We start from the raw sequence: 22,581 nt of genomic DNA on the forward strand, positions 1-22,581 counted from the left end.
ATACTGACAAACAGTTGATCTTAATATAATACTTGCGTTTATTGGCAATAATACTGCAACCGAAAACGAGAGCGGAAGAGTGTTGTGAGTACATACACGTTGTTAATCATCAAAAAAAAAAAAAAATATATATATATTAGGTGTTGTCACTACACGCGTATACACGTTATAAAAATTACAGTAATGACATACCATATAAACGAAACGATTGCGGGGCATTATTGATGTGAGCAAGTCGGAAACCGTGCCAATGAATTATTACCCTGGGCCCGAGACACACACACACATACACACTCGAATGGAAAATCAAATAAAAAAATATTTTAAACCTTATTGATGGTACTATATATTATTTGATGTAAATATTATGTAAAAAAGCCACCGCCGACGACAGGCGGTAAGTACCTACAATCTATTATAACGGTATTTCCATGTTCAACGATAGATCATCACCGAGGATATTTTAACTTTTGGATTACTCATTTTGATAATAATATGGCAATGTGTCGTTTATGAGCGCGCCCAGCACGAGCAGAGAGAGAGCCTCGTGAGTCGTGACCTTAGACGGGGGTCATTCATAAGCTGATGCTTTAAGACCATTATCTTGTCGCAAATACACATAGGACCCGATTCTTCGAGTTACATACATACATAGAAATGTACAATCGGTGGTCCACACCTATTCACCGGTGGAAACTGGAATATATTATTAACAAACGTTAAAACGTACGACGACGGCTCGTATTAGAAAACCGATTTGACCGTTTATGTTATGTTATGTTATATACTACATTAAAAAAATAATTTCGGTGACCCCGACACGTGTAGTATATTAAGGTAGTAGGTAGGTAGGTATACCTCTAGGTATACGCAATCACCCGCGGCTACGGTAATAATAATTATTGTTATTACTATAGTATAGTATTTAGCTTATAATATAATGTATTTTACACGGTATTACAAGGCGATTACAGTTTCTTATTTGAGTTATCTTTGTGCTGCGAGGAGGGCCTTATTTTATATATATATATATATATATATATTTTTTTTTTGTGTACTATTCGCACGGGCGGACGTTGACGGAGTCATGATGGGCGCGCCCGGTGCCGGCGCAGACACCGGGGCACCTTGGGACGACGGCGGCGGCGGCACTTGTACAACAGGTTCCGGGTGGTTCTATTTTACCGCCGCCGCCTCCTCCTCCTTCTCTGTCTCCACGTCTACCGCCATTACCTCCACCTCCTTCTCCTCCACACCGTGTGCAAAAACCGCGGAAGACCACACGCGCCGAAACGCCAACGCCGCCGCCACCGCATTCATTCGGTAGTTTCAGATTAAGATCTGGATTTTTAGTTCAAGTTCGAAATAAGATTGCTAATAAATGCACTAGTAAAAAATAATTCATCTCTAATGCCGCCGGGTAGCATTAAATATTTATCATGTTGTTAAAAATATACCTACTTTATCACGAGTTACAATTTTACAGGTGTGTTTATCGCCGTGTAAAAACGTATGTATAGTTACAATTTTGTTATCAATGTTTTGGCGTTGAAGTGGTGATAATGGAAATGTGCGTTATCAGTTTATCATTGATTAGACCCTATAAGATAACGATGTTAACTTCTACTGCTGATACCATTTATTCGATAACCAGTACACTGGTAATAACCTGAATATAAAACAACGATTGAGCAACACACGTTAATTTAACAAAAGTTAATTTATTAAGGTGGTAAATAAATTACCAATAGATAACGACAAGTTAATCGGGCATTAATATACCATCATTATGAAACCCGGTTAAGAGAATTGTACGCGCAGTCTGTTTCGTATAGGCTATATTTAAGAAAAAAGCGGTGTCCAAGTCATTTTGGTTTATTTTAGACTAAAAAAAGCCAGACAAAAATGTCGACCACATAGGATGTTCCAATTTCAATTCTGCAAAGAGATTCGAGTTCTTTGTCTACTTTACTATGGTAGAAAGTATATTGGTGTATTGTCAAAGTGTTATTTTTGTACTTTAAACACATATGTTTTCCATCAAACCCAGCTTTGATCAGAATTATCAGTATCGACACCTACGCTGTATTTTTGATGATAAACGGACAGCGGCTACAAAAACAAATACTGTTTGTAATGAAAGGGGTAAATGTGAATATTGTAAAACATTGCAAATTAGTTAGTTGTTACAAGCATTTTATAAAAATGTCCATAACTTTTAGGGGCAGTTTGATAACAGCCATACTTTTAACGTATATTATATATTTAATTAATTGTAAAATGAAAAGAAGCATACAAATAATACGTTGACAAACTCAAGACATTAGAACTGAGGCATTTATTCTAATATGGTCTGACAATACACACAGTACGGTTCTTTTGGGGTACAGCTCATTCTCATCTAAATTCGATTTGATTATTCTGGGAACTTTTTACACAGCAACAGTAGACTCTAAATTCCTTGCAATAAAATTATTTTTTTTTATAAAAAAAAAAGGTCCAACATTCTCACAGTGTAACTTGCATAATTTTTTGACCGCCCCGACAACATGCTACCAAAGGCATACTTGACGAGGAATGTCGAGTTTGGATAATTGAGTAAATGCAATTATGATCTTAATGATGCGAGACTTACGTTTGGCGACTTAATATACATTTTCGACAATCCGGTCTAACTACTAATTGTCATTACTTACAAACATTACTAAGTCGAAGCTCCACCATATAAAGAAAATAACAAAATATAATATCATGTAAGGTATAGAGGTTTGTAAAATATCGTTAAACTTAATTATAGGAAATAGAAATTCAATTTAAAAAAATATTTTTTTCCCATATCTTAAAATACTGATTACTCAACAATTTTAGCGGTTTGTAAAAAACCAAAATAGCTATTTTATTAAAAGTCATTACGAACATACCCGTAAAACGGATTAAGATCATATTTTTCGGTTTTTGAAGTTCAAACTACGAAAACCGGATTTGTTTTTCCATTGCTAGTATGTTCAATGTTGTGTTTTCTATGAAACTTCTCAGCAGTCTCAGTCGAGCAATAGTAGAAATAATTTGTTGCAATCCACCGGAATGTCGAATAAAGGGTCTGGCAAAGTCAAGTCCGTCTTACTATCACGGTCATGTAGTAGATGTGATTAAATAAAATCAAATATATTATTACTGTTCAGAGTCCGTCAGGTCGACTACAATGCGAACACTACGTATACATCCCTTCCAAAAGCATCATAATATAGGCCTTACGCAACGTCAACGACCTCACTAGCTACTCCGATTAAAATATGTCGTCGTCGTCGTCTTAAACATAATAATGTAATAATAATAATTCATAATATATTGTAAAGGTCTTCTTTGCTGCTCGTCGTCCGGTATTCAACACACACACGCGCGCGCGCGCACATAAAAAACGACATTTAATTGACTACTATTTTGTCTTTTTTTAATCCAAATAAGTGCTACGACATGGTCGCATTTAATATATTATAATCATTTAGAACAAACTAGAGACAATTTCAATACCTCCGACAACGCCAGATTCATTAACCGTCATTACCACCGTCGTTGCACATTCGTTGTGAATAAATAATATGCAATTTCAATTGGCTCTTGAAATAATAAAAAAAAAGCTATTACACGTATACATATACACGCACGCCACTTGTTTAATAGATCATTATAATCATTAATCATTAATATACCTAACGATGATGATAACATCAAACATTATAAAATACATTATTTAATATTATACCGGTCATTGGTGTAAAAACATAATACTGGATGTGTTCGAATATAGTTTGTTTTTTATTACCATTCGTTTTTTTTTGTACGGCTGTTTGTTAAAGTACCTAAATAATGGTTTGATAGTCCTGATAATACATTAATTAGGCGCACAGTATAGGCAATTTTTCACTAAATCTTGACATTAGGGCGAAATTTGTTGAACTCATTAATTAACACAGAAAAGAGGTAACTATTTTGATATTTCAATTTTTTGTTTTTTTATTACAACTTTTATAAAGCATACAGATACGGTTTTTGTATGTTTCTACTTCTAACAGTATCTATCTAATAATACTCAAGATTTAAGTTTTGAAAAGTGGCATTTGAATTCTTCACAATATTTACGAGATATCAAAATTCATATCGTTAAAAAAATGAAAAAGCAAAAATAGTCTTGAATAATAATTTTATCTGGCCAAAATGTATTCTCAAGTGAATACTATTAAGACTAAAAAGTAAATATACTTAATAGACTCAATTAGTAAGAAGTACCTTTATCGAGAAATTTCACATTGATTGCAACGAATGTTTAAGCAGACAGGAATTAAGACCAATTATTACAGTCATTAGGAACAAAATATAATTATTGTGAAAACATGGCCGTTTCGACAATATCTATTCTCGAGTTACAATATTCCAACATAATTAGGTACTCGTGGCATGTTAATCTTATATAATTTAAGGTATTACATTCAATGTTAGATGGATATAAAGCAGGTTTTTTTTTTGTTTTTTCTAAATCTTTTCAAGACCAACGGGCAACGTTTTAAGACATTTTAAATAAGAGAGACATTGGTTAAGGGATACACACAACTGCCTTACGGTAAAGACTCAAAATACTATTTAACTTTTATGTTTTTTTTTAAAAATATTAATCAAACGTAAAAGAGTAACATAATATTAGTAGTACACGTTACCGTCGTATGCCAACAGAAGCGCTTAAGTGGATTTTCGCATCGAACTCTGTACCAAAACCCGTTCGGCCGATGCCCTTTGGCTGACCCTGTGCTAAGGCAATAATAATAACATAGAAAAATGTGAAATGTCTACGCATCGTAATCAGTACACACACACACGTCTAACCCAACAATAAAATAATATAACTCGCAGACAACTGTGTTAACATAGTAGTAAAAATAATAATAAAATATCTATATATTTTGGAAACGTTAATAAGTATTTTTTAAAATCTAGACGTTTTTATGCTTTATGAACCTAACCCGGAGTCGAAGAGACAATGAGAGGTAGGTGGTAGCACTATTCTGCCATATGATAGTTTTATGGTGTAGGTACAAGGTGTATATTATATTTTTTGTCAAGAAAAAAAATGTGCCCAAGTTATTATAGTATCGCGTTGAGTTTGTTTTTATTTTTTTCAAACATTTTTTTGTTTATTATTTAGACCCTCCAAACACAATATGTGTTATGACGCATTGTTTGACCGAGATAACAGTGTGTGTGTGTGTGTGTGTGTTTTTTTTCTTAAAGTAAATTTCTCTTTAGCCGGTAAAAAAAAAAACGCGTACCGATATAAATTATTATATATTACGGTACCTAATTATTATTTTAATAACAATAAAAATATAATTTATTACACGGACCACGTGATAACGTTGGGCCGCGCCAAGGCACATTGTGCGGTGTCTGACACAACCGCAGCGCGTTAACTAACTAGTATGTCTTCGTTTAAATCCCAAGTGAAAAAAAAAAAAAATATATATATATATACATATATATATATATATATATATATATATATATATATATATATACATATTTTATATTGTTTATATAGTATTTTTTTTTTTTTAAGAAATAATAATTATGAAATTGCATGATGAAACAACGTTTTGTACACGCACATTTTACAAATCCGTTTGACCTCGTTCGACCGAGAAAACAATAAGCGCGCTTGCAGTATTCATTGGATATATATATATTTTATATATTATGATTCATATCAATAATATGTGTATAGATTAGAGAACAAACAGTACTCCGCAAGGAGTTAACACCCAAAATCGTTGTAAAACTGTTTTCTGTAAAAACCCTAAGAACGACAGCTGGGCTGATCAGATGACAATTTATTGGCATCAGACTAGCATTGTTCGGTTATGTTAAATGATAAACAGGATAACGGTACCAACTTGCCAGTAGATTTTTGTTTGGTTCAAAATATGTAGATTTATTTAAAAAGTATGCAAGTAATTAAAACTTATCGGGCCATACGGGCCGACCATAAGGGTACCGCTGAACCGGTCTGCTATAGTGTACTTATAAGGAGGGGCTTCTGGTATTAGGGATGGGCGATGGCTTCTTACATAAAGGTGAAAATAATGTATCTAAGCAATATTATCATGCGGTCGTAATGTGTTTTCGCATTGCCGGCATTTGAATTCTTATACATTATCTTTTATTTTCTTCGAATCAAAACAAAACCGACGGACGTTGTACCCTCGAGCGCATAATAATATTGTACACACACACACACACTTACACAACTAAAAACTAGATAATAATTATTGTACATATGTATCAAGTATATTATAATAACAATATTGTACGGGCCGTCCAGAACAAGATTATGATGGTATACTTGATATAGTACATGCACATATTATAAGTAGGTATGTACTACAAGTTTACCGAGCAAAATTTGGTCCAGACAAGCAGTATTAACAACAATAATAAATATGGTAAAAAAAACAAAACAAAACAGTCTTACGGGCTTCTTGCCAGCGATTATTTTTTTTAAGATCTATAATCGCGCACGTGTACAGTGTACGTCATACGTGTAAAATATGTTATTAGGCGTACATTTTATTATATCTATGTCATCTCATCTCATCTCATCTCATCGTAATCTTTATGTTCAGACAATAGAAATGTCACAACACACGCGAGGTTTATAATATTTTGATTTCATACAATAATAATAACATAGAAAGATGGGAATATGGTCGGTGAGAAACCAGTTTTTCTCGAACAGGTGGGTCGGATAGAGTGTTTATTTTTTACTTACATATTATAATAATAACAGTAGTAGTGTAATAATGGTGACAAATATTTCTAAAAATCACAAACAGACAGACCGACCGTCGGTTTTTTAATTTTTAAGTATTTATTTAGACTAACTATTGATGTGCATCTTAAGCGTAAACGATTATAGTACAAACGGCGTATAATAACCGTGGTCTGATTACACAAGTGTTGATAATAGGAGGTAATAAAAAACTTACCCTGGTCAACGAAGCGTATCCTAGTCTGGACGTCTGACTTCATCATCGGCAACAGGCTACAGTCTTAGACGGCGGCGATTTAGACTAAGCGTAGACAACCGCGACAAACGGCCAACACTATAATTTCATTTGATTTTTTTAGTTTAAATTTAATCATTAGCGAACCATAGATTAAGTACGACAACAACAACAACACCGTCGATCATAATGATATAATATTTCCCGGGTATAAGTGTAAGTACTCTGAACACGGTTTTAGAAATATAATAAAAAACGATAGCTCGAAAAACGTACTAGTACAAATTGTGGCGCCCAAAAAAAAAAATTTTTTTGTTCGACAATTTTTGTAATATATTATTTTTCGAAATTTAGTCGATGGAGAATTTAAAAAAACAAACGATTAACAACGACCGATCGACGTGTGTCCGACAAATTATTGTGGTTTTTACTTACTGAGGTTCAGGCGGAGGCCGCGGCGGTCTGGTGATAACGCGCGCGCGTTTACGGGCGGCAACGGCGGCCGTTGTAGTCACACACACATTATTTTGTTTTTGTATTGTAATGTATTATTATTACTATTATAATATATATAAATATTATTCGGTGTGTGTTATCATATTGGATTCGGTGTAAAACTGGTGGTCGTTATCATAATAATAATAATATATCGAAGCGATGCATAAACAACAGCAGCAGCAGCAGCTATATTATTATATAGTCGACGAGAGAGGTGGATCGTCCAACAACGAGGTCTGGGTGGCGGGAAAAATGTTTATAAGAGTACACCCGACAAGAGGAGGTAATTATTATTCTTTTTCCATCATCTAAATGTTGTTTTCCGACCCGTTTTCGCGTACAACACTATAATATATTTGTAAAATTTTTTTTGAAAAACAAAAACCGTATACGGTAGTGCGTTGAAAAAAAAAATACAATAGGCGATAATAATAATAAACGTGCGGTAGGTAGTATTATTTTAAATATATATATATATTATTATTTTTTTGTATAATATTAATTATAACGGACGAGCGCGGCGCACATACAGCAGAACGACTACTATGCGGCGGCGGCGACTGGCGGACGACGACGACGGCGACGACGACTATGACGGCGCGGACCAACGAGCGACGGCGAGCAGCAACAAGTTGTTGATACACACACACACACACGCACACGTTACACACACAGACGGCATTTCCTGAGAGTAATATATGATTACTATTAATAGAACGGTGGCCTCGATTGCCGCCGCCGCCGCCGCCGAGGCATCCAGTTCTTGATAACGGGGCGGCGCGCGCCGTTGTGTTGGGTTAGGGGCGCCATCTGCCGGTCAGGATATTGGTCGGCGATGACCGGAGGACGTGAAAAATTTCTCTCTCTCTCGTCGTTATTAATTATTATTATTATTGGCTATAACACACATCTGATTATAATCTATATAAAAATATGTAAAATAACATAATTTATGTTCCTGGCCGGAACCGCTGACAGGATTTTCCAAAATTTGACACCGCTAAGTTGGTGTAAAAAATGGAAAACTAAAATTATTTACCATAAAACTATTTTTGTCAAATGTATAACATAGGTCCCCCTTTTAACAAATGCCCATTCATACATATATTCAGGCACACAGCCAGAGTATTTCTATTGGGGGCCAACAATTTTGGCTTCTCCCTCACACTCTCCCTTAAGCGTTATCGTACTAAGAATCTTAATAATTTAAAATTTACCTTTGGTTGGTTAAAAAAAAATTGTTTTCGTGTCTAGTACACCTATTGGCTCTTACAGTATTACAAAAAATGGATAGTACTTATGATTAGTAAAAACACACATTTAGATCATAAGTTGATTTAATTTAAAAAAAACTGTATTACCTATTAGTAATCACAGGAGATTTATTTCAATGTGTAGAAGCCCTATCACGTTTTTGATACTTAGTAAAAATAATTATATTTTTAATTTGGGGGGCCATATACGTATATTTGGCTTGTTACTATTTCTTTAAGTTCCCTATTTTGTTTATGATTGGCGTAGAGTGTTAAAAAACAATACCATTGTACATTTATAGTAAGTCGACGGTTTTTATTGATAACTCTAAGGTTTAAGTTTTATTACTCGCTTCGAATGTTATTCAGATGTTGTTCTGTTTAAATTACTTTTTCATCTCTTAAAAGAATAAAAACATGCGCAACATATGTACTATGACAGAAGAGAGGTGATCTCAGATTTAGCAATTAGCCCTCTTCTAGTCATCAACTATTTATGAGCGTTCCGTGTAAACAATGTCTTTGCCAAGTCAGCGAGTGAAGTACAATAATTTGTCGTTAAATCATCAAACAATTGTGTAAGTCGGTTCAGAGTGTGTTTTACTTTTTTTTTCAAGTTCACGTCAGGGATTTAATTGTGTTGTGTTGATTCTGATTACGCCATTCAGAATATTATATTGTGCGGTGTTGAAAACAAAAATAATATTATCCAACAAGAGAACAAGTGCCAAAAATAACCAAGACTACCGTCGTCCGTTTTACATTAACGTATAATTAATCTAAATACATTTTTAATTTATGTTTAATGTTTGTTTGAGGAAATCGAAAACGTTAGAGCTATTTTTAGTGTGTCCATTACACTCTCTCCACGGTTGACTCTAGGCGCTGTAACGCTTAACAATAAAAAAATAATATTATTGTGGGTATAATAGATATTTTCTCGGTTTCAATGTCAAATATTATTGTCAATGCGGAAAAAAGAATAATAATAATAATAATGGTATGAAGAACTAACAAAACGGTCGATATCGGTTACGTCGCCGAGTCTAATATTCCGCCTGTTTTTTTAAATTTTAATTGAGCGGAATTGGACAAAAGAAATGCGTAGTCGCTGTAGTTTTTTTATTTTAAATTAGTGTGTTGCCACGCAGCTCTATACCGCATGCTAACGAAGTTCAATTTTCTAGTATACGAAAACAACACCATCGATTCTGGCCGACAGTAGCCAAATAACAATAACAATAACGAATAACCTCCACAGAGACCGTGTACTATACTCGGTGCGTTGCACTAATAGAAACGTATTCGACAACGACTACTTGTACTGTTAATAATTGGCAAATTAGTTTTTACCGAAAGTCTGTAGATCACTACAGCTTGACCGTCAATCAACGTGGTGACCAATGACCATATACTCAATAGCCTTACCAACAGTACTACTTACTAGACCTACGTGGAATGCGTTCATAATGGTTGACCCATTGGGTAATAATATTCAAAGAGATGAAGTAAATAGTAGGACTAAAACCAGTATGGCCACACAAAAGAAAAACAAAGTCCACATTGTTAAGCGATTGGTACTCTATACTCGTTATGATAAAAAAAGTTTTACTCCTTATCTTAAATTTTTTTTGTTTTTTACCATTACCATTGATATCTTATCACCACGATATATTGAAATGTATTTTTGTTCTTCCAACTAGGCAGTCCGACTTTAGTCCTACAGTTTGCCACACATTAAAACTACTGTAGCCATCCCCTGGATTGAAACCACGATTTAAGGTTGCCCATGGCAAACAAAAACTATGACGTCACACGACTGGAAATGAAATCAGTGTGACCACAGATTCAAGCATCACAATATCACAGATTGTAGATAATAAGAAATTATAATATTATCTGTGATAAAGCAGTCGGTTATCGTTTAAATCTTATGGTCTATCAGGAGTTTGAGGTCAGTGGTCTAACCCCAGCAATTTTCAGAAAAATTGTGACCACAAGGGAGGTTCCGCCCATCCATACTTGCCTTGTAAAATTTGATTTTCAATACATACAATGACAGTATGTCAAAAGTAACAGTATAGAAGATCATTTACATATGTAGTATTTATTCTTTGCATGGCGCATTTATATATGAAAATAAAAACTATACCTTTTCAGCCTCGCATAGAAAACGAAAGAGAAAAATTACACTCTTATACTATCAAAATTTCCAAGCGAATTCAAATAAATTGACTGAATTTCAAGAGAATGAGTGTAGGACTTTTATAATATGTCAAAGGTGAATCATCAATCAATTGGTCAAATATATGTATAGATCTATTACCAAGGATGGTGATTTAGTTATAATTTCACGCTAGTAATATTTTACATGAAATCGCCATTGGCCTGTGCCCTGTACAGAACCAATTTATAGTTAGACACATACAATTAAATGTATAGTTGCATAACTATACATATAGTTGGCCTAACAATTTATGATGTTCTTGAAAGCATACATAAAATGTATGATTTCATGTGTCCTTATGGCTTACTTTAACTATGTATGATTTTTTTTTTGAGTGTGCAGCTGTTGCTTTATTTTTAAATACTAAAAAAAAATATATCAATTATTAATTATTATTAGTCGCTAGTTCTTCGCAACTCCATAAACTAGATAAGTATAATTTCTTGTATTCGTCGACGCCTTTAAGCATTTTCTAAGAAAGATAATTATTTAAAACATTTCGCCTAGATAATATTATGTAACTCAATCAATTGTTACGTAATATTATTTATATAGTAGTTAATTATAAAACAGTTGTTTTAATATATTTTTTTTTTAATCTCAGACCGTGTATGTAAAATTTTTATGAGTATCAAATTCTTAGGTATAATTGTATTTCATAAATATTCAAATATATATTAAAAAACCAATTTAATTTTGGAATTGTAAATATAAACAAGCGCAAAAAAAAAAATTAGAAATTTACAATTTTAATTTTATTCTAGTTTCTAGACGACGTTTGTGCAGACCGCAATAAAGTTGTTTGATTTAGTGCTTCATAAAATTTAAATATTTTAAATATTAATTGTATCTTTTATAAAATATTCATATATAATTATCAAAATGATTTACTTTTTTTTTTAATTACCATCCAATTAATCTAAAACTTGCTGAATATGTTTGTCCAACTATATTGAATTTTCTTTTTTATATGTATTTAAAACCACTTTCAGATTGCTGTATTATATTCTATAAAGAAATAAAAAGAACCGTTTACATACATAATACATCACTTTCAGTGATTCACTTAGTCTAAGAATTTGTAATATATATGTGGTTTTTAGTGGTTTAATTTTTTAACATTTTATAATTTTAATATATTTGATATAATATATTATACTAGGTACTACTTAATTTATATAGGTACTATTAGGGAAACGGCGTTCCCATTAATAACGTCTGTAAGGTCATTTTATGACAATAAATAGTACATTTTATTATAAGAGATAATTATGATGATGAAATTTACAATTTTAATTTTATTCGAGTTTCTAAACGACGTTTGTGCAAACCGCAAAAAAGTTGTTTGATTTAGCGTTTCATAAAATTTAAATATTTCAAATATTAATTGTATCTTTTAATACCATATTGAATTTTCTTTTTCATATGTATTTAAAACCACTTTCAGATTGCTATATTATATTATATATTCTATAAAGAAATGAAAAGAACCGTTTACATACATAATACACCACTTTCAGTAATATATATGTGGTTTTCAGTGGTTTAATTTTTTAACATTTTACAATTTTAATATATTATTATACTACTACTTAATTTATATACTATTAGGGAAACGGAGTTCCCATTATCAACGTTTGTAAGGTCATATTATGACAATAAATGGTACATTTTATTATAAGAGGTAATGATGGGTCAACGATTATTTTTTAAAAAAAAGAACAAACAGCCATTAAAACATTAATTTGAAAGAAAAACAATTGAAAACCGTTTGGTAGGCATTTTGAAAATTATTTTGGCGTTTCAGTCTAATTATATGTATGGAATTTGGCTCTTTCCAGTACCATTTGTGTAAAAATAATTTCTAATTCTAAATTTTTCTCGGCTATACTAATAAAGCGTACTTCGATTAAACCGGCAAGTAGAAAATAGATATTAGACCAACGTCTAAACATAGCCTAAACAAGCACTGGACTATTATTAAACTTTTCAAGATGATTGATCTAACACGGCAGCAAGCAAAGGTGTCCATGGTTTATCAAACTTATTGTTAGAGCTGGTCGTTAAAATATTTGCTAAGACTTCATAACAATAAAATAAATAAGATAAAAAAAAAATGAAATAATCGAGCAATTTTCGATTATAAACAAAATATACCTAAACTAACGTGCTTAATAGTTGTTTGTACAATTATCTTGTACAAACAAATATTAGTATAGCGAATGCGATAAGAACGGCAATAACATAATAAGAACACAAATTATTAAAATATTTGCAGAAAAATAATTTTAAAAAAAATATAGGAATGTTTGATATACGAGATAGACTCCTATTATGGCAAGACAAAATGCTGACTGCTGTAAACATCAATTGGTTAAATAGATTTTATAATAGTATACATATAAAAATAAGGACAATAACGTTACTTTTATTATGAACTTTTAGGATTATAACGTTAAACATTAGGTGAAAAATTCAGCTGTGGTATTGTACAAATTAATATTTTTGTAATTTATGTAGATATTGAAATCCTTAGCAAGGCGTATAAATTAAAGTGTCAAGGACGAGAGGTAATGTTTAAACTATAAAAAATTGTCGATTATATGTTATTTCGGATAATTTCACTGTCTTTTAGATGTGCTGGGGAACTCGAGGCGTTTGGTTTTAAGAAGTAAATATGGGTCTAATTTATTTGTACGATTATTCGAATGAGACCAGTCCCTCGTTCACACATTGGTGGCCGCTAACCAGACTAATTTGTTTTTTATGTATTTCCTTGTAAAATGACTTTTAACATATTCATTGTTAATGCTCTCATACTTCAACTACACGGTCAGTCGATTAATATCGATCACTTATGTACGATTGGCGAACCATACTATACCAATTAAGAATATATTATGAAAAATCATAAAAAAAATTCCATTCATCTGCAACATGATAGGATATAATTAGTTATCATAATAATTAATGTTAGAAAATGTGCATTTGCATAGTCATTACACTAAACGCGAATTATTATATCTATATTTATTTTTAGCTTTTCTACATAAACCAACCAAGTGCATTATGATGTTTAAAATTCATAGTTCGTGTCTTACATTAATTGTCTGAAATTCCATTGTTTTACGCTCTGTTTGAAATGTGTAGCGTCTTTAGTTTAGATTATGATAAGCATTAAGTTGGGAGTATAGCAGTGGGAAATGTTCACATTTTACGTACATTTCACCAGCCCCCCCCCCCCATATCGATACTGACCATTTTTTTTATACCAATAATTAGTACTAAATTTTTATAAATTTGTACGACAATTTTCAAAATTTGTATAACTTTAGTTTACAAGGAAACACGAAAAACTGTGGGGGGGCTGGTGAAACGTTTCTCCAGCCCCTCCATATAATATATGGAGATTTGAAAAAGTAATATTTTTAATATCCAGGGAGGCAGGGGAAATTACAAATCAGTATATTATTTTTTCTCGAGGAAGGAGATTTTTACAAATGTTTATAATTGTCCTACAAATGTATACAAATTGAGTAATAATTTTTGACATAAAAAAAATGAATTATCTCGTTATTTGTACTGGGGGGGGGACGTTTCTCCAGCCCCCACAGTTTTTTCGTGTTTCCTTGTAAACTAAAGTTATACACATTTTGAAAATTGTCGTACAAATGTATACAAATTAAGTACTAATTATTGGTATAAAATAAATAGTCAGTATCAATATGGGGGGGGGGCTGGTGAAATGTACGTTCAAATTTTCCATATCTACTCCAGGATCAAGTTGTTTCTAGGCATATTCCACCATTCCCCTCCTTTCTCTTCCCGTCTTATACTAATACTGTATCTATCTTCAGTCTAATTTTCAGACCTCAAGCCCCACTACTAGTAGTTTTGGTGTAGTTTAAAACTAAACCAAAAAAAGTGAAATAAAGAAAGATTTTCTATCCCTTCCGAGGGAAAGGGTTTTTTATATTTTTAATTTTCGGACCAACGGGTACACCCGTCAGCTAAGATGAACACCTTTTTGATGTTTAATGTCGCTACATGGACAAACCGGTTCAGAGGTTTTGAAAATAATGTTGGTCCAGGAACACATAAAAAAAAAATAAAACATATCATTGCAAAAATAATATACCTTCTCGGTTACGCATCGAAGCTAAAATTTACAATTAGATCACTATAAAAAAAAAAAAAATGTAATGGTTTTTTCATGTATCTATAATTGCTAAGTGTCTATTTGATAATATCCTTTTTTTTTAACGTGTGATTCATATTTTATAGTTATAATATAAAATGTGTGTGTTCATAAACATGCTGCCAACAAGTTTTAGTGTTTATAAATGAAGGGCTGCGGGGAAAAAAATCAAAGTCAATTTTTCTAACATTCTAAGAAAATCATGTTTTTAATTTTTAAAACGTAATACATTTTGCCTGTATGCCTAAACTTCTCGTTTCTCTCGGCTAATCTATTTTTCCCCCTGGTTAGAGCGCATAAAAGATACAGTACATCAATACAAATAATTTGATACCAAAATCTCATTTTCAAAAAAATTGACATTGATCTTTTTTCCCCGCTGTCCTTCAAATGTTAAATAATTGAATACTATACTTGATTGCATACAAGTATTATTAAATTGCTGTTTGTGAATTTATTTGAATTCTCGTCTAATTAAGTGTTCTAAATTTAGTTAATAGACTTCAAACCTGCCACCGTATTATTATTTAATTATTCATGATATTGAGAAATTAAACTAGTATAACATTTTTTATTTCAGTTACTTGAAGCTATAAATAAAGTATACAATTAGTAGTTCATTTTGAGTTCTACAAGGAGGACTGATCATTTTGTTAATTTTTTATGAATAATTGATAATTATAATACAAGTCTTAATATTTTTTTATATAAAAAAAAAAATATGTGCAACCAGGTTTGCCATTTTATGGATTTCCTACTACATGTGCGCGTGTTGAAATGTATATATATCAACTGTTTTATTTTCTATAAATATGTTGAAGTGATCTGAAGATGTCGAGCTGTCACACATTTTGTATAGTACATTATTAATTATTTTTTGATGAATACGATCGAAGGTGATTTCGAATTTTCTTTTGTGTTTTTATTTTATTAGATTAAGCCAAAAAAAAATTCAAATAATATCTGTATTATATTGAATAAAAAAAACATATTTTTTTAATTTTCAAAGGTCAAACAACAACCTATGCATGCTGCATACTTACACACCTATTGAAAACATAATGATGCAGTGGACATAATGACCGGTCGGTATCCAATTTTGGGAAAAAAACTTCTCAATAATTATAGTTATTAGTATTTTACGGTATAGGCTAGAAATAAAGCGAGGATTGATTAGATATTTTTATCGACGTCATGTTACTCATTTCTAAACACATTTAATGCAGAGTTTGCTATTTGATTTTCAAAAATAACCCTCAATTCGTTTGGAATATAAAAAAGATCACTGGTACAATATTATTCTACTGTTGGAAGTATTAAAATACTGTTGTGGACCAAATGAAATACCTGTCACATTTTACACAGATATAATTGAACAGCGATGAGATTTAAAAATGTTCTACTTGGTTGGTTAGGTTTTTGTAAAAATATACACGGATAGTAATCACGATAATTACATGGTAGTAATCTGTTTACAATGAAAATACGTGCCGAATAATAATAACTGTACAGCTAGGTATTTAGTAATAAATTATTATTACTAATAACTATTCAGATATTCTAAAAATATCAATGAGAAGGTCAATTTATTATTATTTTTTTTATCTTTCTCTCTTTGAAATAATTTATTGAATAATATTATACACCTTAATCCGATTTCGTTCTGAACGGTTTATGAATGTTTTTTGTAATAACATGTAATGTAGAATGTGTTTTAAACCCAGCTTATATTTGTTTGTTAAATAATAAATAAGAGTTAATACAGCGTTATTATTGGCTTACTGTCATTTCACCGCATACTATTTAGGTGTTTATATACAAAACAATATTTAAGTATATAATTAAGATTAAGAAGGTAGCGTTAGAAGAGATAGTGAACGATTCGCTTTTTTTAGAGTTACATCATACATAATAATATAACACTTTTGATTTGTCTGTGTTTAAATGGACCAAGTCCTGTTGCAACTTTCGGTTAAGGACAATTAGGTAGAATCTGAATCAATACCTTAATGAGTGTATTTATTTTTAAACAACGCTTGCCGTATGCTTAAAAAATATGTAAAACAAGACTTATAGATTGTCTTTGTCCAAAATTTAAGATTCACTCTTTCAGACCTTATATATGTATACATATAACCCCACATTGTCTTCTTTCTCTGGCGGTCGATTTAAAAAAATATAAAGTGCATTTGAAATCAGAGAAATTAGACAAAAACATAAATATATTAATAACGCAAAATAAAAAATATGTTTTCGTTGGCGAGTTGCGAGCTAAACTTTTTGCTGTATATTTTGTTGCCTTGTTTAGAAAAATGAAAAAAAAAAATGTAAAGCGTTATAAAAATACACGAAAATTGCCACACGTCCAATACCGAAAAAACCCTGGCTGGCTTGTGCACTGTGATGATGGCAAAGTGACAGTGCAAATAAGAAAATTTCATTGATGTGAGACTTGATGTGCCGTCCAATTTCTGCGTTTGGCGTTGTTTCTTTATGTTTTCTCGTTGTGTTATTTTAGGGTTTCGCCGGTCGGTTAAGTAAACGCTCAAAATTAAAATGTACCATATCATACAACGCATATGATGATGATACATGTATTTAATTTTACAAGCTATAATGAAATAGTTATACACAAGTATACATCCCATCCCTCCCGCCCCCATTGGGCATTGGGTAGAATTAAATTTTCAAAAGTAGATCAATATTTCCAGGAACACAACACGTTGGTGGATCATGAATATCATCATTATGTCTTGTGATCAGCTGATTTTCTGTCCCCTTCCCTCCCCCCCCCCCATCAGCGGAGGGTGCCATTTTTCGGGTGGACAATAAAAAGCAGGAAGTGCTGCAGTTAACTTAAATGCTACAATTCAAGCTTGAGTATGTATATATATACACACACATACAATTTGTATAATCGATTGTAACGGGAACGTTGTGTATTAAATAGACTAATTTTCGCTAAAGTCGAATGCGGTGAATTATAATTTTGTTGTTGGGTTGAAATTTACGAGGAGAACCCAAAGGGATAGACCGACCCTTATTGTCGTGTGTTTGCACACAGTGTACACAACCAATAAGCCGCCCGCGTACAGGCAAATTCAATATTTAATTACTGTAATATCATCCGACGGGCCAATTATTTATCATCCGCACATGGTTGACCGACATGTTTATGGCTGGACATAAAATAAAAACCTTTTAGCCGCAAAACTCGAGCCTCGTTACACAGCACGGGGACCTATTACTGGGGTGTGCGCGATTTATCTAAAATTCATACTTTAGTGCAATTTTTATTACATTTGAACACCTATTTGCGTTTAGGTATGGTAAATATAAAGTCTAGACAAAATTTGTGGGCAAATTCAACAAGGAAAAGTGTAGAATTCCTTTCCCTTGAAAAAAAAAAAAATCAAAAATATAGTTGTTAAAATTTTAATAAAAATGATGAAATTGGAGTCGAATAATACCCAAAATTAAAAAAAAAATATTGCATCTTAGCTAAAAAAAAAACTATACATTTTTAATTTTTTTTTTTTTTTACTTTAAAGGTTTTTGTATTTAACCAGCGTACGTATACAGTGCTGAAAAAAATAACTAAAAATTAATCTAAGATCACAACAAATATATTAAATAATCATCTAGATAATATATTCGATCGTTAATTAAAAATGTATCTAGATAAAGATAAATACAATTTTATTTAGATAAAAAAATGGATAATTTACATGTTTACCTACATAAAAAATACTATATAATTTTTTTATAAATACAAATTGAAAAATACTCTAATTAAACAATAGAATAACATATTAAATATCTATTAAATCTATTTAATAATAAATTAACTAATATAATTAACAAATCGCTCTGTAAAAAGAAATGTCATAAGATAAAAATTAACAAGTATTATGTAATATAATAACGTTCAATGACGCTGAAAAATAAAACTGAAATGTTAATAATTTAACAAGATTTAAGTACCTATGGTAAATAAACGAAGATGTTGTCGTCACTTATAACAACTTACACATAACTTTATAACACAACAAAATATATAAAAATTCTTATATAACACTATAGAAAACTTATAAGAAATGTATTAAATAAAAAAATATTACATATACTCGAAAAAAAAATCATCAACGACAAGTGTACACAGGAGAGTCTTTCAAGAAACCATAAAAGCCCAAGATGAACTTGCAATTTCGGATTTGGATGAGATGAGACACTTGTCGCAGAGACACTCCAAGGTAAATTATTATGTTATGATTGTTGGTGTTCTCATCAGTGCCTAAGGGTAAGGGATTATTTCCAAAACATCTAAACGTCATATATTGTATAATTTCGGTAATTGATAATTCTCACGCGAGACTTTTTATTCGAGCTAACAAATTGTCTGCCGTTTCTCGTGCAAACAATACTGCTAGCACGCATGAAACAAATAGCAAAATAATCATGCATACAAGTTATTTATGTATTAGACATTCGACGATGAGCGTCTGACTTGTGCACATGAAATAGGTGTGTTGACCTTTTGCGAAATTGAAAACACCATATTATATTAATACTTCCTACACACACACACACACATGACACCGTATCGTAAATTAAAAGTTTAGTTAAAAAAAAAAATGATACCGAACAAACGATAGTAGTAGTAGTAGTAGTAGTAGTTCCATTTTTATTTATACCTACTTATATGTAAAATAAATTAATAGTTCAACATATCGCATGCATAATTATTTGACCCGTGACTCATATTGTAGAGCGAAATGTGCAATAACAGCTGATAACGGTTTGCAAAATGGTTATAATGTGTTTTAGAATATTATATAATAAGGAGGCGGGGGGGGGGGGACCCGTGACTTCTTAAGTGGCTAATACCAAGAAAAATATACATTATGGATAATTGAACTGAAAAAAAAAATTATATTTCTATTCTTTTTCTCCTACTTATTATTTTGGTTTTCAATAAGCTATCATTATGGTCGCTATAAATGATAAAATAAGCATTTCATAGTTTTTTGCTTTTATTTATTAGAACCCAAATAAAAATACATAATAACAATTTTAACAGATAAATATTCTTAATTTTACATAATACAAAATTATACATCTTTTAGCTGTTATATTATTATTCGATAGCTGCTCCCTTCAAGTCAAAAGTCTATAATAGTTTGAAATTATAGAAGCTGAAATAAATTCAATAGAAAGACAGTCGTGAGAATTTTCATAACAATTAATTAATAGTTAATTAGACCGTTTAATGAAATAATTTTATGTATATAATTTTTTAATTTCATATTTAAATCTTAAATTAATGTTTAATTATTTAGAAACTTTTAGTTTTTTATAAATACAGGTAAACTTATAATTGCAGGCCACAACGAATAACAATACTTTTATTACATAACTCATTAGATATTGTCTACTGTTTCGATGGATGTATATTACAATACTGCATTATTTACCTATTTCATAAAATATGTGTAAAGCGATAAATAATTGGGTGTACAATGCATTCCGCCGTTAAACAAGAACAAATAGGTAACATTTAATGTAATAAGATTTATTATAACTAATTTATATCGTGGTCTTATCAAAAATAACAAGACAACCGTGTAGAAAATATATTTTCTGAAACGTATATTCTATTATTGCCTATGTTCATTGCACTTGGTCGAAATATAAGTACGGCCAAGTCAAGGGTCAATAACCCAACTGTTGTCGGTTTAAAGGTGTAATTTTTTGGCATTTATTGGGTTTTTTTTTTTGAGTATATACCGTCGTGTGACGTCAAAAAAAAAATTGTACATAAAAAATGTAAAACCAAAGGCAACGTGCCATATTTTTTTTCTTTGCTTAGAGATGTTATTAATAAATATAATGATCCAACGGTCGAGGAAGTCTCGTTTTTGGGGTGTTTGTGGGCTTTTTTTTTAATATTTTACTGACAAGAAAAAGTTATCCGGCCCCGCTATCTGTCGGTTAGCAGCGACGGCTGTGTCTGCGCCGTTGAACGAAAAAGCCCATCGTTTCTACTGTGTAGATATCGCTTTGGTAATGTGAATACACGGTTTGCATTTATTCCGAAATAAAAAAAAAAGTCTACTACTTAAATTAAAAAGTCTGACTACTTACCGTGACGGGTCTTCACAGCTAACTGTGCTAAGTATTGTAAACTATACAATTACTATTTCTTCATACACACATTATGTCTTAAGATATGGTAATATTTTCAGTTCAACGAGGGATTAACCGATGAGTTTCATTTTAACATACCATCTTACATCATTAAAATTATTTTACTGCTGTAATTATAATACCATTGCCATTAGAAAAACGCCAATTATTATTCTACATTGCCGCTGTCATTGATTTGTATTATATTTTCAACACCTTGTCCCATAATATTTTAACATACTAATGAAGTCTACATAGTTAGCACGTGCAATCATTAATTAAACGTTGTTGAGTTATGTAAAATTGTATTTTAATTAATAAAACGCAATTTCTCTAACTTGGTGTAATTTATGAAACGATACATACAAATGTGTTATATACCTATATTAAATTATAGTGCAATAATTAAAAAAAAACTTTACCATGTAATCGCATCACATAGGTGTTAACTAAGAATAGTTATTCATTGTTGAGGTAGTCAAATAATATAATTAAATGGACATTTTAGAAAATTGCAAATTAAAAAAGTATGGCCAAATTGTTGACGAGAGAAGATGTTAAACTTTATGAAACTCGCCCTCTTTAATTACCCAAATTCATTTCCTGATGTCTTGAAATTATTTCCATAGTCAAACTAAAAAAAAAGATAGAATATTTTATTTTTTAATTAAACATTTTACGATTATATCTATAAAAGGGTTAAAATTTGATTAATAGTTTATTATTGATAATAATTAATTATTATTAATTGAGTATTATGTTCTGTTTTCTTTATTTTATTTATAAAAATTACTTATTATGTTCATTTATTTTTAAATATATTTTAATATTACTAAAATTATATTTACGTATTGCAAACTCAACTTTTACAATGGTTATTTTTGCTCATTAAAGTATTAACATAACATAGTTTACCTATAAACAAATGAACGCAAAAAATCAACAAATAGGTCTCTCCAGAGAAACAAGTAACAATATATTAGTATTATAACAGTTTTGTTATTACTTAAATAATTTTCCATTTTTATAGTTTGTCAAATTTTAACTTCGTTTGTACATTTTTAACAGTCCTATTTTTTTTTCGATATCTCTTTACCTAAATTGCACTACTAGTAATGTACTTTCCAAAATGTTTTAACACTAGCAGACAAATGTGGTTTAAATTCA

General features: G+C 31.1%; 1 protein-coding gene across 1 annotated transcript in view; it reads right to left on the reverse strand.

Moving 5' to 3' along the window:
* LOC126838522 (receptor-type guanylate cyclase Gyc76C-like) overlaps window positions 1–8,140 on the reverse strand; it is a 41,346-nt gene extending 33,206 nt beyond the window's left edge. The window contains exons 1-2 of the mRNA XM_050573017.1: window positions 7,488–8,140; window positions 7,035–7,151 (exon numbers count right to left, since the gene is read on the reverse strand). The gene's annotated coding sequence lies outside the window, so the exon portion shown is untranslated. The remainder of the gene's footprint in view (window positions 1–7,034; window positions 7,152–7,487) is intronic.
* Window positions 8,141–22,581: the final 14,441 nt, after the last annotated feature.

Source organism: Adelges cooleyi, unplaced genomic scaffold (assembly GCF_023614345.1).
Source record: "Adelges cooleyi isolate 19-005CV unplaced genomic scaffold, UGA_ACOO_1.1 ACOO_flye_CR_arks_rails_tigmint_CR_PRNA_30, whole genome shotgun sequence".
In the NCBI taxonomy this organism is placed as follows: domain Eukaryota; kingdom Metazoa; phylum Arthropoda; class Insecta; order Hemiptera; family Adelgidae; genus Adelges; species Adelges cooleyi.